Source organism: Dreissena polymorpha, chromosome 2 (assembly GCF_020536995.1).
Source record: "Dreissena polymorpha isolate Duluth1 chromosome 2, UMN_Dpol_1.0, whole genome shotgun sequence".
Lineage (NCBI taxonomy): Eukaryota > Metazoa > Mollusca > Bivalvia > Myida > Dreissenidae > Dreissena > Dreissena polymorpha.
The window spans coordinates 133790027-133803242 of NC_068356.1; the positions used below are offsets into that span (position 1 = coordinate 133790027).

Consider the following 13216-nt stretch of genomic DNA (forward strand, 5'->3'; position numbering starts at 1 on the left):
AATGTTGATGGGTCCCATTTGACTATTTTTCCCAGCATGGCAATTATGTTGTTCAGTAAAGCAAGTCAGTTAATTCCCCCTGCACAGGGGAGAACACAGTACAAACGCTCTTGCGCTGACAATCTTCTAAATATAAATAGGCACACACACACTGTATTGATGTCGAGAGTTTAGTGTAAAACTTTTCTTTCTCTGAAACCTTTGTATTAGAGAAAAGAATGTTTTATGCATAACACGCAGTTAACATTGTTGTAAAACACACTGTAGTATCGTTTTTCATACCATATACTTCACAAAATAGAAAGTCCATAGATTTACCTGTTAATATAAATTGATGTGACAACTGTTTGTAGATTGCACGTTTTCTATTTCGAAAAGTTTCAGGTCTACCGGCGGGAAATGTAATATTCAAATTCATTGGACGCTTACAAAGGTCAGCTTAGGTGAAAAAATGTGTTAAACAGCTATGCCAAAAAACACACTAATTGTGAATCTCTGTCTTTAAACAACTGTCGAACACATATGGTATATGAAATTCTGTTATAGATGAATTCTATGTAAATTATATTTTGTTTCAAGCATTGTATGCGAACCAGCTTCTTTATTTCAAAACTGCCTGACAAAATTGAACGAACATTTTAAGTCGGAAATGCTTTCTTCTGTACCGTATCTTAAAAAAGCTCTCCAGTGTATTTGAACACTGATCGCAAACATATTATTTTCCTTCGCGGTGAAACATTTGCGTCTATATGCAGACACGTAGAGTAAATATTGAAACATGATAATAATAACAAGAAATATCTTTAAAAAAGATATACGGCGTTGATAGTTCAATGAATGAGATCAATGATAGCGAATGTCTTTTTCTGTGCAGTTCTTAGCTGCATCACACGCAGTACGGGATGTTACGCGGGGTTTTCGCGGCTTATTTTACATTATTACATATTGCTGGTCATAAACATATAGATACAAAACAGAAAACCAAAAGAAGAATGGAAGTGAAATTAAAACATATGAGTCAACCGACCACACGCTAAATTTCCGTATTTATAGGCGCGTTCTTCGAACAAACCTGTTTTAGTGGTTTGTCCGGCGTTGCTATTTGAATCGATTATTAACAGTATCGAGAATCATCGCGCTCATGCTTAATACATTAGAATATGGTGGAATAATTATTGTTAAATTAATCAAAAATAATATTTATCGTTGTATTGTTGAAAACACATTAAGAATCTATTATTGACATACCATAATTATATTGCTGAATATCTTCATTTAACATATTTCTTGTCTAAAGAAAATTCCTGGTCACCTAGTTCACGGATAGCGTCTTTATTATATAACGATTATTTTACTGGCCGCGAACTCCGGTGATGACCTGTATATAAACTCTGACATCCACACACACTAACCGCGAATTGACCCGATATCTCACGGGTTCAAATGCAATGCATTAAAGTGAGGCCTCGCTTCCACTGCTCTTTATACTTTTAATGTTAACATGTTGACAGGAATATGGAAGTAAGTACTAAATATGAGAACATAGCCTTTAAGTATAAAAGCTTTTGCCATGGCAATCCTCTGAAAATAAAAGGTGCACGCACAAACTGTATTGATGTCGAGAATTGAGTGAAAAACTGTTCTATCTATTAAGCCTTTTCATTAGAGATAAAATTGTTTCATGCAGTAAAACAGTATTACAAAGACGCGTATATGTTTCCAATGTTCTGGTGGTATACACAAATTAGCCAATGGAATAAATGAAGTGTATTCATTCGTACCTAGCCGCGGGAAATTTTAATTGAATTTTATTGGACACTTACAAAGGTCAGGTAAGGTGAAAAGCTGGCTTAATACAGCTATGCCGAAAAAGCTTTTCAACAAATGGATTCACAAGATACAGAATTCATTCTGAAAATAAACGAAACGGAATTGTTATGCCAGATATGCATAGAGGAGTTCGACAGTTCAAGTATACTACCGTGTCAACATACTCTATGCAAAACATGTCTTTGGAAGTTAGCATTAAATTATTGTGTTCGTCCCGGATGTGATCTTATTCAGCAGAATAGCTTCCCTTGTCTCTCATGCCGTCGTGATTGCAATCTTGGAAACATTCGTGGACGAGTTTTGACCGGAGACAAGCTTTACAATTGCTTTCAAGAAGACAGGCTTTTGAAACATCTATTAATGGGGCGTGCTCCGTTCCTATCTGACAAGGAAAGAAAAAAGACAAATAATCGCATGTCGGTAGGTTGCCAAAATGAAAATTCTAACACTCAAACATCGGTAGGATGCCAAACTCAGAAAGAAAATATTTACACATCGACAGGTTGCCAGACCCTTAATTGTCATTACACATCAGCGGGTTGCCAGACGGAAAATCGGGAAATTAGACACATGGAAAGTATAATTAATCGTCGGCTACCAAATATAAGGACGGTTTCCGTAAGTGCGTTCACAAATTTCGTAAATGTCATGAATGAGTTAGCTGTGAATCCGGTGATACAGCGCTTGCGTGGTACGTTGAAAAACGTTCCCTTGGTGTTACTCGCGCTGTTTCAACAGTCTGAACATTATGACTCTTCTGACCAAAATACCGATAAAGATGCAGAATCGATTGTACATCTCACAAGACGAAGAGGGAATAATTTTTGTAAAAAGGAAAACGGCATGATAGGGGCTCCAAAAAAAACTATAATATTGTACGCATTGAGCGGCGTAGCGTTTTTGTAGAAGATGAAACCGCTGTGTTTATAGTGCTATGTTCATTGTTTTTTTGTTTGGACATTTATGAGCCTTGCTTGCATTATCGTTTATTTTCGCGTTTAATATACCGAATGATGCTAATTGATGCAGTGCCTATATCCGTCACATTCAGAAGGTATTTTAACAATAATTGTCAAAAATTAAAGATCAAGCTAATAAAATGCGTATTTTCATGCATGTTTTGGGTACCATTCGACGATTTGGCTTTGAAAAAATTATAAGCGATATTCAAGGCCTAAATTGAGTAAAAGAAGACCAGGAGCGTGCATAAATCCGCAACCCCTTTTCATAAAGTTACATCGACTTCGAAATATTTGTCACAAACACCGATTTCCAACACAGATTCTGTTTAGTTTAAAACAAAATCAATAACAATCAATTAACGGAGTTCATTTTTAGAAGACTTTTATGATGCTTCGTTGTAGCAATAAAACCATGGTCAGCTTAATCTTATTATTATTCACAATTGTGTAGACTCAAACTCAATCATAAGCAACACTTTTTTGTTCATCATAAAATGTCTTTTAAAACTTTATACTATCAAGATGGTTCATTTTAATTGCTCTAAAACTGAAGTCCTGTGCGGATCAACGAAGTAATGCATGTTTAAATGCAGTCATAATAATTGCTTGTTTAAATACAAAGAACACTTATTTGTTAATTTTGCAGATTCGTGTATTTAAATGTAAACACACAAAAAGTTAAGTGTCATATATTTACACGGAGGAGGCCGTAGATACACACAAAGAACAAACTATTGAAATAATCGGCGTATCAATTAAAACAAAAACACGTATGTATTGTGAATGAAGTTATCTGTATTTGATAAAGACTAACAAATTAATGTTCGCAATTTTTAGAATGGTAATTCGGAGGGGTGGTGGACTAAGGACAGTAACGGCATTAAATACAGTTATTTTCTTTTAGGGTGTAATTAATTTGTCAAAATAATTTACAATAAAGTCCCATGTCTTGTTTGCTAACACGGAACGTTTTAAGCAAGTCAGTGATGTAACTAATGAATGTTTTTGTTTCATTCAATGTGCGTTCTGATGCATAGATTAGCATACGACAATTGGTTTGTTGAATCGTTTATAACTTGAAACGTATTCTCTTTTATTTCAGTTGTATTTGAGTCTGTGAGATTATTAACATGGCCTTTGAAAGATTGTTATTTTGCGACTGTCTCATCGTCGCGTCTAAATTACCGATAGTTCACTATGTTTTAAATACCACTTTATTGTAGGCATCCAGCTTGCTTTGTAAACACTATTAAGTAAAAGAAATAGATTGTTTTCATTGTACGAGAGTAATATGACATGCAAAAGGAGTTAACGTTATCTGATTGGCTGACTGATAATTTGACATAACCATAAAATATGATTAGGCGTGTGCAATGACCACTGATTAACGAAACTTGAAATGATAGCAACATGGGCAAAGGTATAAAGCAACACTTATGAGTACATAACATGTTGTTTTTTTATTATTAAATTATCTCCGGGGAAATGCCTTAGTGTGTTAACTATTTCTCAGTTCGAATACAAGCAAATGGCATTTAATCGATTTTATGTAGAAGCCATAAACCTGTTTCTTATTTACAAATTGCACTTAAAAATGTCCATACCGATAACGCATGGTAAAAACGAAATACACTATGTACGTAGTCATTGAACATGCATGTTGGGTCCATAAATATCACAAGTTATCGAACATGGAATAATCGCGACGAAACTTTTACCAAACTGTTATTACTTTGTCAAGTTTAATTAGTCCTGTCATAATATACAAATATCATAATTAAAATGCTTGAAATTCATTTTGGTATATTGTATCGCCGTATGCGATATTGTTCAATTGGATAAAGCTCTTGGAATCTTGAGGCGTTTAAGAAGGATGAAAAACAATCATTGAATGTCTTAAATTGAATGAAGGACAATATTTTGAATCCATGCATGGCGCAAATATAGTTTAAACTTGAGCACTTAAGTGTTCGATAATGGATACCAAAAGAAGGACATACTGTTTATTTTCATTCACTGTGACGAAAAGCATATTTTTAATAGGTTTAATTGATGTTTAATTATTTAATTAGTTAATAATTATCTTTCTTAAAAAAAAACTTGCATCGGACGGTAATGGTAGAATCGTTGGACGTAAATTTTTATAATGATATTAATTTTTCATAAACAAAGAGTAACAAGACGTTAACTCGTCAAGATTTTAACTACGAATGCAATTCTTGATAAAATAGTTACTTATAAACACGGTATTTTCGCGAGCAATCAGTGTTGGATATTTGTTAACAAAACATCAAAATAAGCCGTCCAATGTCTCAACTGTTTTTTCAATAAACGTGTCAATTACGTCTTCGCTAATAGCTCCCACTCACCGCAGTTCGTTAGTTAAATTTTAGAGGGTCAACAAAACAATGGTGTCAGTTATCAAAACGTACCCCTTTTTGTTATCACAAAGGTATTAATTAATTGCTGTATCACTTTGATTGTTGACACGTTATTTATTACCGTCGATGGTGCGGCATGCTGTTCTAACTACTCGCCAGCGCAAGTTAGAAGTATGTCACGTGAAAAAAGTAAAATCGTACGAATTATTCCATGAAAAAAATATAATCAAATAATTTTCTCCAGGTTAACTTTTCCCGAAAATGTAACCGATTAACTGGTCGTTTCGGTAGGTTTACCGGTTAATCGGCTAACCTCTTGCATCATTACGCAGATGCATTATTGTCTTTGATATACACCCGATGCTTTAACGTACAGCTTTTAATAGAATATATCCGTTACAATGCAGATTGGATTGTTGCGTTTCGTAAAAGTCTTCTAACAACCGCTGCCGACCTCTTTTCTATTTGTTTAAGTTCAATGTCCTCTATCATCTAATGAATCCAAAAGTATGACAAGGTATGAAATTAAGCTCCATCGTGATGCCTTACTTAAAAAAGAAGAACGTTTTGAAATGTTCTAAGGACGGCACCATTCCATTAATCAAGAATTCTAGACCTTTAAACAGCATAATTATTCGAATAGTTATACTATATATTAGTACCAAAGTTAGGGAAGGAAACTATTGTTGTTGTTTTTACCTTCAGTTGCGCAAAAATAAAACATTAATCGAAATGCTTTTTCAAAGCTTATTTTATAACTACAAGATGAAAAGCCTGAGAAACGAAGATTTCAAATTATGAATGTACATGTCTGTTGTAATTAAGAGTTTATTTACAGGTCGTCCCTGCGTCTTCGCGACGTCATTCGGTATCGACCTGACATGTACATGTTTATTCTTGTAACAAACGTTTATACGAACAATTTATATAATTGTATATTACGATCAAAAACTTATATTAATGCTCACAATGTAATAACACATTTTCTTATAAAACAGCAAGGTTAAACTCTCCCCGTGACAGTAAAAGAATGTAGTTACAAAGTAATATAGTTGCGTGTTTGAACGTTTGATATATGATCATATGTACCAAACTGATTTATAAAGCATGATCACAACTACTTAATGAAAAAAATTGGAGTCCATGTTGCGTATATTTATTATGTGCAATAATACCATATTTACCATTTATTACAAAAGTCGGTCTACATAAGATGCATAATTGCATAAGTTCGTGGATTTTTTAATTAAAAGTAAAAAACGTTCACATATTCGAGCTTCGGTTAGCCACAATTGAGAGTGCTCTTTTGATTCAGCATCTAGACAAATATTCGTAACTTTTAAAAGACCGAATTCATGTAGGTAACGGCGAAAACTTAAAATACACGAACAACATGACATCCGCCGAGAAGGGGACTTTATAGCGCAAATCTGTGAATCCGTCTCCGTATATCAGATATGAATAGAAACGTTCGACAGTCCGAGAATATTACTATGTTAACATGTTAACACCCTCTGTCAAACGTACATCCATACGTTGATAAGGTAATAATGCATCATTCCCGGGAATAGATAAAGAAAACCCATCGCCCATGTCTTTCTTGTCGACATGACAAGATTGGCAAAGCTTGCGTTATCATCTCTGACAACCTGTTCAGTATATTTCCAGAGAATAGATTATTGACAAATGTACAACAGGAGCGAAACTTTCTGGTTAAAACAATAAAGACTACTGTAGCTTCAATACTAAATGTAGGTTAATATCATTCAGTTTCAAGACCAAGGGCGAGTTCTGTGTAGGAGATGTTTAAAAAATACTTATGAAAAACATGTCTTTGTTTACCCTCGCTATAATACCGTTTTGTTTGCTTTTCTTACCAACTGTGAAAACGGGAAATGTGTTATCTTCTTTTTCTTGATGCTCGCCGGACCAAAGCCGTCTTATCGAAGGGTCTGTAATTTGTTGTTCATAAACCGATCTTTACTTACGTAATTTATCTACCGTCTTTCCTAGGTTTTGTTAATTGAAAAAGATACTAATCAAAACATACATGGCGTTTTATACAGAACAATCCACTCTCTGTTGATTCATTTTAAACATTGATTGACGAATCTTCTATGATCTAATCACATGCATCATAATCACCATAAATTATGATTTAGGTTAAGAAATCGTCATGTTTTGCAATGAATGTCATTGATATTCATTTAAATTTGGAACCAATTCGACGAAAAACTGTTTTTGAAATTTTTATTAAGAATTGTCCACATATAATAAATATTGAAATATTGATATGGTTACACACAATTTTTGCCGGATCTACCAACGTATGCACACTACAAATACTGGATTGCCTTTTAAAGAGAACGTTAGGCAAATAAGAATGTATATATGGATATGCTTAACCTGAATAAAACTTTTAAAATACTATCTGCTTTGGTTCTTCGTATTGAATGATGAATTAATAATGTAGTATTGATCTGTATATGTGGGTAAAATATTTATCTACGTCAAGCCGTTGTGCCTTTGTGCTTTTTATAAAAATCAGCATACTTCCAACTTTAAACGTGATACATACAGAAATAAATGTGAGTATGTAAATCCAAAAGCATACTATTAAAAAGCAGCATACTTTAGTCAACGTTTATATACCTAAATAGTTTTAGTACCCATACTTACATGACAAACAACGATGACATGCAAGTGTTCAGCGTTTGTTGAGAGTAACAAACTAATTTAGTCACGCAGAAAAACAAATTGTCTGTTTTTTTTGTGGGTTGTGTAAAGGAATAGGAGTCTTTTTGATAATTTTTCAGTTGTATGTAAACACTGATAAAATGAACATTAACTAAATCAGTCATCTTATCAGTGATGCGATATCGTATTCCAAACTCTTTTTCAATTCGGACAAGATATAAGAGGTATACTCTCAAAATAACGTTTATCTTACCACACACATACAGACACACATTAAATTTACATGAATATGATATGAGCATGTAGTTCGTTTATCATCCTAAGAACTGAATGTTTAATTATAAGTGTATCACAAGTACGTTTATGAAGACGACCTCAAGTATGATACATGACACCAGAATTTAAATCACGAACATTTGTGAGCTTAAATGTCTTCAACAGGTCATGCAAACGTTATAGTTGCAATGTATGTACCCCCCCCATTCATCTGTCAGATATGCAATTAATCCATGCATTTTTATGAAAATACGATGTATACAAATGCGATTGTCAATCGATTGGCAGTGTTTGCGATATTGTCTTTAAACACTTTCGGAGTTTTATTGTAAAGTTAGTTCCTGTAATATACCTGGTATAATACGAAAGGGGAGAGCATTTAAAGCTACCGTCAACCACGACGACGAAGAAAAGAATAGTTGTAAAAACCCGTATTGTTTTAACAACTATTAGTTTAAATTGATTAAAATATCACGACTGGTATATTACATTACTTGAAAAAAGTTGTTAAGTTTTCATATTTCAGTGTATTCGGCAATACATTTTACTGGGTACCTGTACCAGGTAACTACCAGTTAACGCCAGCAGATTGATCCTCGTCATCACGTGGTAAAACCCAGGAATGCAAATGGTGCATGCGTAGTGAATTGTATATATTTTATATATAAAATGATCAATTTCCTTGCGTTATTAACAGTGTGTATATCGTTATGTCAGCTATTTTCGCGATGTACTTTCGATTTCACATCCCGAAATTTTATTACCGAATATACTGAAAATATGAACTTTTTTCAATTAATGAAATATACCGGTCGTGATATTTTAATCGATATATACTAATAATTGTAAAAATATACGGTATTTTACAACTTTTCTTTTTCTTCGTCGTCGTGGTTGACAGTACCTTTAAAGCTTTTTACAGCGATTGTAAATGTAAGGCAAAATTGACATGATTTTAAGCAAGAACAGGCGATTTGAATGTGTTGTGTGTGAAGAGAACCCCCAACGTATTTTAACAAACAGCCACAACGTGAATCGTCTAGACTGTATGTTTTTGGCGCGAGGGACTGTAATATGAGTAATCACATTTCGTTATATTGTTTACATGTTTACATTACTTCCGGGTTCGCGAATTTCAATTCCGTTTGTAATATTGTTGTTTATATATCAGTGACAGACGTTGAGTACATATATACATGTAATACGAAAGTTTTATGGGAATCTAATTTATTTATATGTACTTCTTCTAAAACTCAGAGTACACAAACCTTTTTATCGCTCAACAAAGTATATCTCAATCAATACACAACCAAAGATACGCAGATGTTACGCGTTTATGAGGATCATGTGAGCTATGTTCGGTTAATAACAAAAGTGATCATTTGAATTAGTGACTTAAAAAAACGTGCCTTTTTTATGAACGGATCAATTTTGCATTGTTTAAAGAAAACGTTAAAGCTATAAAAACATTCATTGATGTACAATGGATTCAACCTTTGATGAAAGTGTAAACGTGTCAATTAATGAATCTGCCTTCTTTTGTCAGATATGCATGGAAACGTTTGACAGCCCGAGGATATTACCATGTCAACACAACCTTTGTAAAAGGTGCCTTCGTACGTTGGCATGGAAACATTGTGTGCTTTCTGGAAGTCACGTGATGAAGAAGACCGATTTCCCGTGCCCATCCTGTCGACATGACTGCAAACTTGGTAAAGTTGGAGAAGCTATCACAGAAGACAAACTGTTTGCCCGATTTCAGAAAATAGGCTCTTAAAACAAATTATTTGTGGCCAAAATGAACGGTCTGGCCATGGAACCAACAGAAACGCAGAATTGAAAACGGTAACATACAGATCATTCAGTTGCCAGACTATAGACACAGACGAGGAACACACTTATTTAGAACAGCAATCCGCATCAAAGAGACAGTACAAGATATACGGAATATATTCTCAGTTGCTGCAGTTATTGGTACAATTTTTTTCAGAATACTTGACTGACACCTGTGGTTGGTGTTGGCCTAGATATTTGACTGGAAACAAGATCGCTGCCACTGAGTTAGTAACCCGTATGTGTTACATTGTAAAAGAATTAACGAAGTCAAGTGCAGATGTTAAAGACCATAATATAAGTTTCTTGCTGCAAAACATTTACTCAAATGAGAACAAACTTCTCCGTATGACCAACAACGGTCGAATAGACATAGTTGAAAATGATATTCCGAAAACAATGTTTTCACATTTAGATTTTATGAAGGACCAACACACACAGACCGATACTGCTTTGACGGGTATTGACCTTACAACTACCAGCGTTTTCATATTAGTGTGTTCGATTATATTTTGTTCCTTCATTGCATGCTGTCTTAAAAATAAAATATAACTGAGTTTGTGTCGTATTTTATGTTTGTGACAATGTGTTGCTGTGCAATAATCATTGTTGTGGTGAGCACTTATATTATTATTCAACAAATGATAGTTCAAGGTTATTTCTGTGTTTTGCGTTCGAGATCTTAATGGATTTAACACATACATGCTAATATGTTCATGACACATTATGTTATTATCTGGGACATTGTCAGTATACATAATATAAATATTGCATCCAAGTGATTATATAATTTCTCAATATAAATGTATAAAGTGATATCTATAAATATTCATATATAAAGTCCTATTTATTTTATGCATTCCAAATGTTTATAGAGAAATATCAGTGAATTAAAACTGATATTTCACTGTTTCAAACAGTGTAAAATAACGGTGAACATTATCGATAATTTTGTTGTACCGGAACTTATTTTAGATCTCTTTGGTTTCCCAGTTTTACCGCCAATTTAAGTCAATTTTACCAAGGGCGACTACTCTGCATTGCTGTTTATAAGAACATACGGATGAGCTTCCTTTTAAAATACATTGGGGCGCCCAACGGAAAAGTATATTGCCCGCAATGGCAAAAAGTAATCATTTGTAAGCAGAAAATAAAAATAAAATTTGTTGGATTTGGTTGAATATTGATTCTAATTCACTCGTGATCATAGAAAAAATATTTTCTAAGATCACTCGTAAATTATTATCGACATTCCACCAAATCCAAAAAATATTCTCTATTTATTCATCTTAGAAACTATAATTTAAAAATATCAGCAAAAATCTAGATAAGACCATTTCTTTTTATTTGACCAACTGAAAGGGGGGTTGCACACATCATCTAAAATTAGGAGAAAAACTAATGGCCTTGTCCTAAAGTTTAAAGAAGCCTCCTACAATATGTACATTAACTCCGTTTGACAAAATTTAATATAACAGACACTTTCCAATATGAGCAAATTAATAATTCAAGAATGTTAAATGTATATACTGAACATAAGTTGCAACAAAACACAACCAAACAGCGATGTATATACGTTTTGTATTAAAAAATGCTGGTAAAAATGATAATGGTAAAAAATAATCGGAACCCTCTTAAGGCCCAACTGATTCTCACATGACACCCGACTCTCACTTCTGGTTTTGGGATCTTGACCCAACCACGCTCTGATAACTCTCGGATTAAAAATCGCGCGCACCATTGCGATTCTCCAGGGTTAAGGCGACAAGTTAACTACTGCAGCCAATCAATTGAACAAGTTGGAAACATCGGGAACAACTGTTGGAAAGTGGGACGCATGAACACTCCATGCATATGGAAAGAGCCACGAACTGATCTACAAGCCAAAGCGAAACCGCTGGGACATGATCGGACAAGCAGAGGTCAGGTGAGTAGGCTTCGGAGACAGATAAGGGCACAATATATGGTTTAGCGGAGAGGATTCCAAACATTGCCATGCTGTTGCTTTTATCGTAAGGAAATATATAGTCAACAGCGTCATCATTTGTACCCCATTCTCCACCAGACTGATCTCCATCCGTATCTCAGCGAAACTTCACATCACCATCATCCAAGTCTACGCACCAACATCAGACTACGTCGACGAGGGAATTAACAAGTTTTATAAAGAAAAAGAAATTAATGCATCATAGCCCAGATCCCGGAGAAAGACATCCTCATCGTTTAATGCGATTTTTGATGGGCGAGTAAAATGACAGAGGGCTGAGACTTCTTGAGTTTGCTAGAAATCAGCAACGCACATTGGCCAACACGCTGCACCCATATAAACCACATAAAACAGCAGCATAATATGCTTCAAACGGGCAAGTACAAAACCAAATCGGCTTCATACTGGAACCTCAATGGTTCACGTCCAGTTTCAACAAGAAGAACACAAGAACGTTTCTGGCGCAGACATTGGTAGTGACATTGCCGTATTGCTCACCACCATCAAGCTAAGGTTAAAGCACAAGCGAGTCACCAAGAAACCTCGCATCAGATTTGACTTGGAGACACTTAAAGTTCCCGATATAGCAGAGGTATTCCAAGCACAGAATGGTAAACTGTTTGCAACCCTAGAAATCCTAGACAATGACATTGAGACCATCGCCAACATCAATGAAGTACAGCTTTTATCGACCGAAAAAGTTATTGGGAGAGAGTGAAGGAATAACAAGCCATGGATGAAGAGATCATAACATGCAACAATAGTAGAGAGCTGAGGATATTGAAGTATATCAACATGGACTCGAGGACAAATACCAGAAAGCGAACCGGGATATGAGGAAGAGGATGAAAAAGGCAAAGGAGGATTGGAATGAGGATCAATGCATCAACGGTGACAAAGATTTTACCACAGGCAGCAGTTAGGAGGCCTACATCACCCTCACGAAAACCAGTCAACCCAAGGTCAAAGTTATGTCAGACGCCGACAGGAACACCCAGTGCCACATTCGTGAACATGTGAATAGAATCATGTAGGGACTTCTACAACTGCCCGCTTCGACTAGACCCCAGTCTTTTTCAGAATGGTAACAGTCAAGAAGCGGACAACAAAAGTCCATCCATACTTAAGGCATAGGTGGTGGAGGCAGTGCGCAGCCTGACTGCAGACAAATCTCCGGGAGCGGACAACGTCCATTCAGAGCTGATTAAGCACGGAGGAGAGGCAAGGACTGCGTCAATGACGGAACTATG

At 35.0% G+C, this 13216-nt stretch overlaps 1 long non-coding RNA gene across 2 annotated transcripts; it reads left to right on the forward strand.

The window, feature by feature from the left end:
* The first annotated feature begins 9016 nt into the window (after nucleotides 1-9016).
* LOC127870440 (uncharacterized) lies at nucleotides 9017-10536 on the forward strand. 2 transcript variants are annotated; one of them, XR_008044822.1, is made up of 2 exons: nucleotides 9017-9224; nucleotides 9693-10536. It is a non-coding gene; the product is annotated as an uncharacterized LOC127870440 (long non-coding RNA). The 2 variants fall into 2 exon arrangements; XR_008044821.1 differs by lacking the exon at nucleotides 9017-9224 and adding an exon at nucleotides 9269-9493.
* The last annotated feature ends 2680 nt before the right edge of the window (nucleotides 10537-13216 follow it).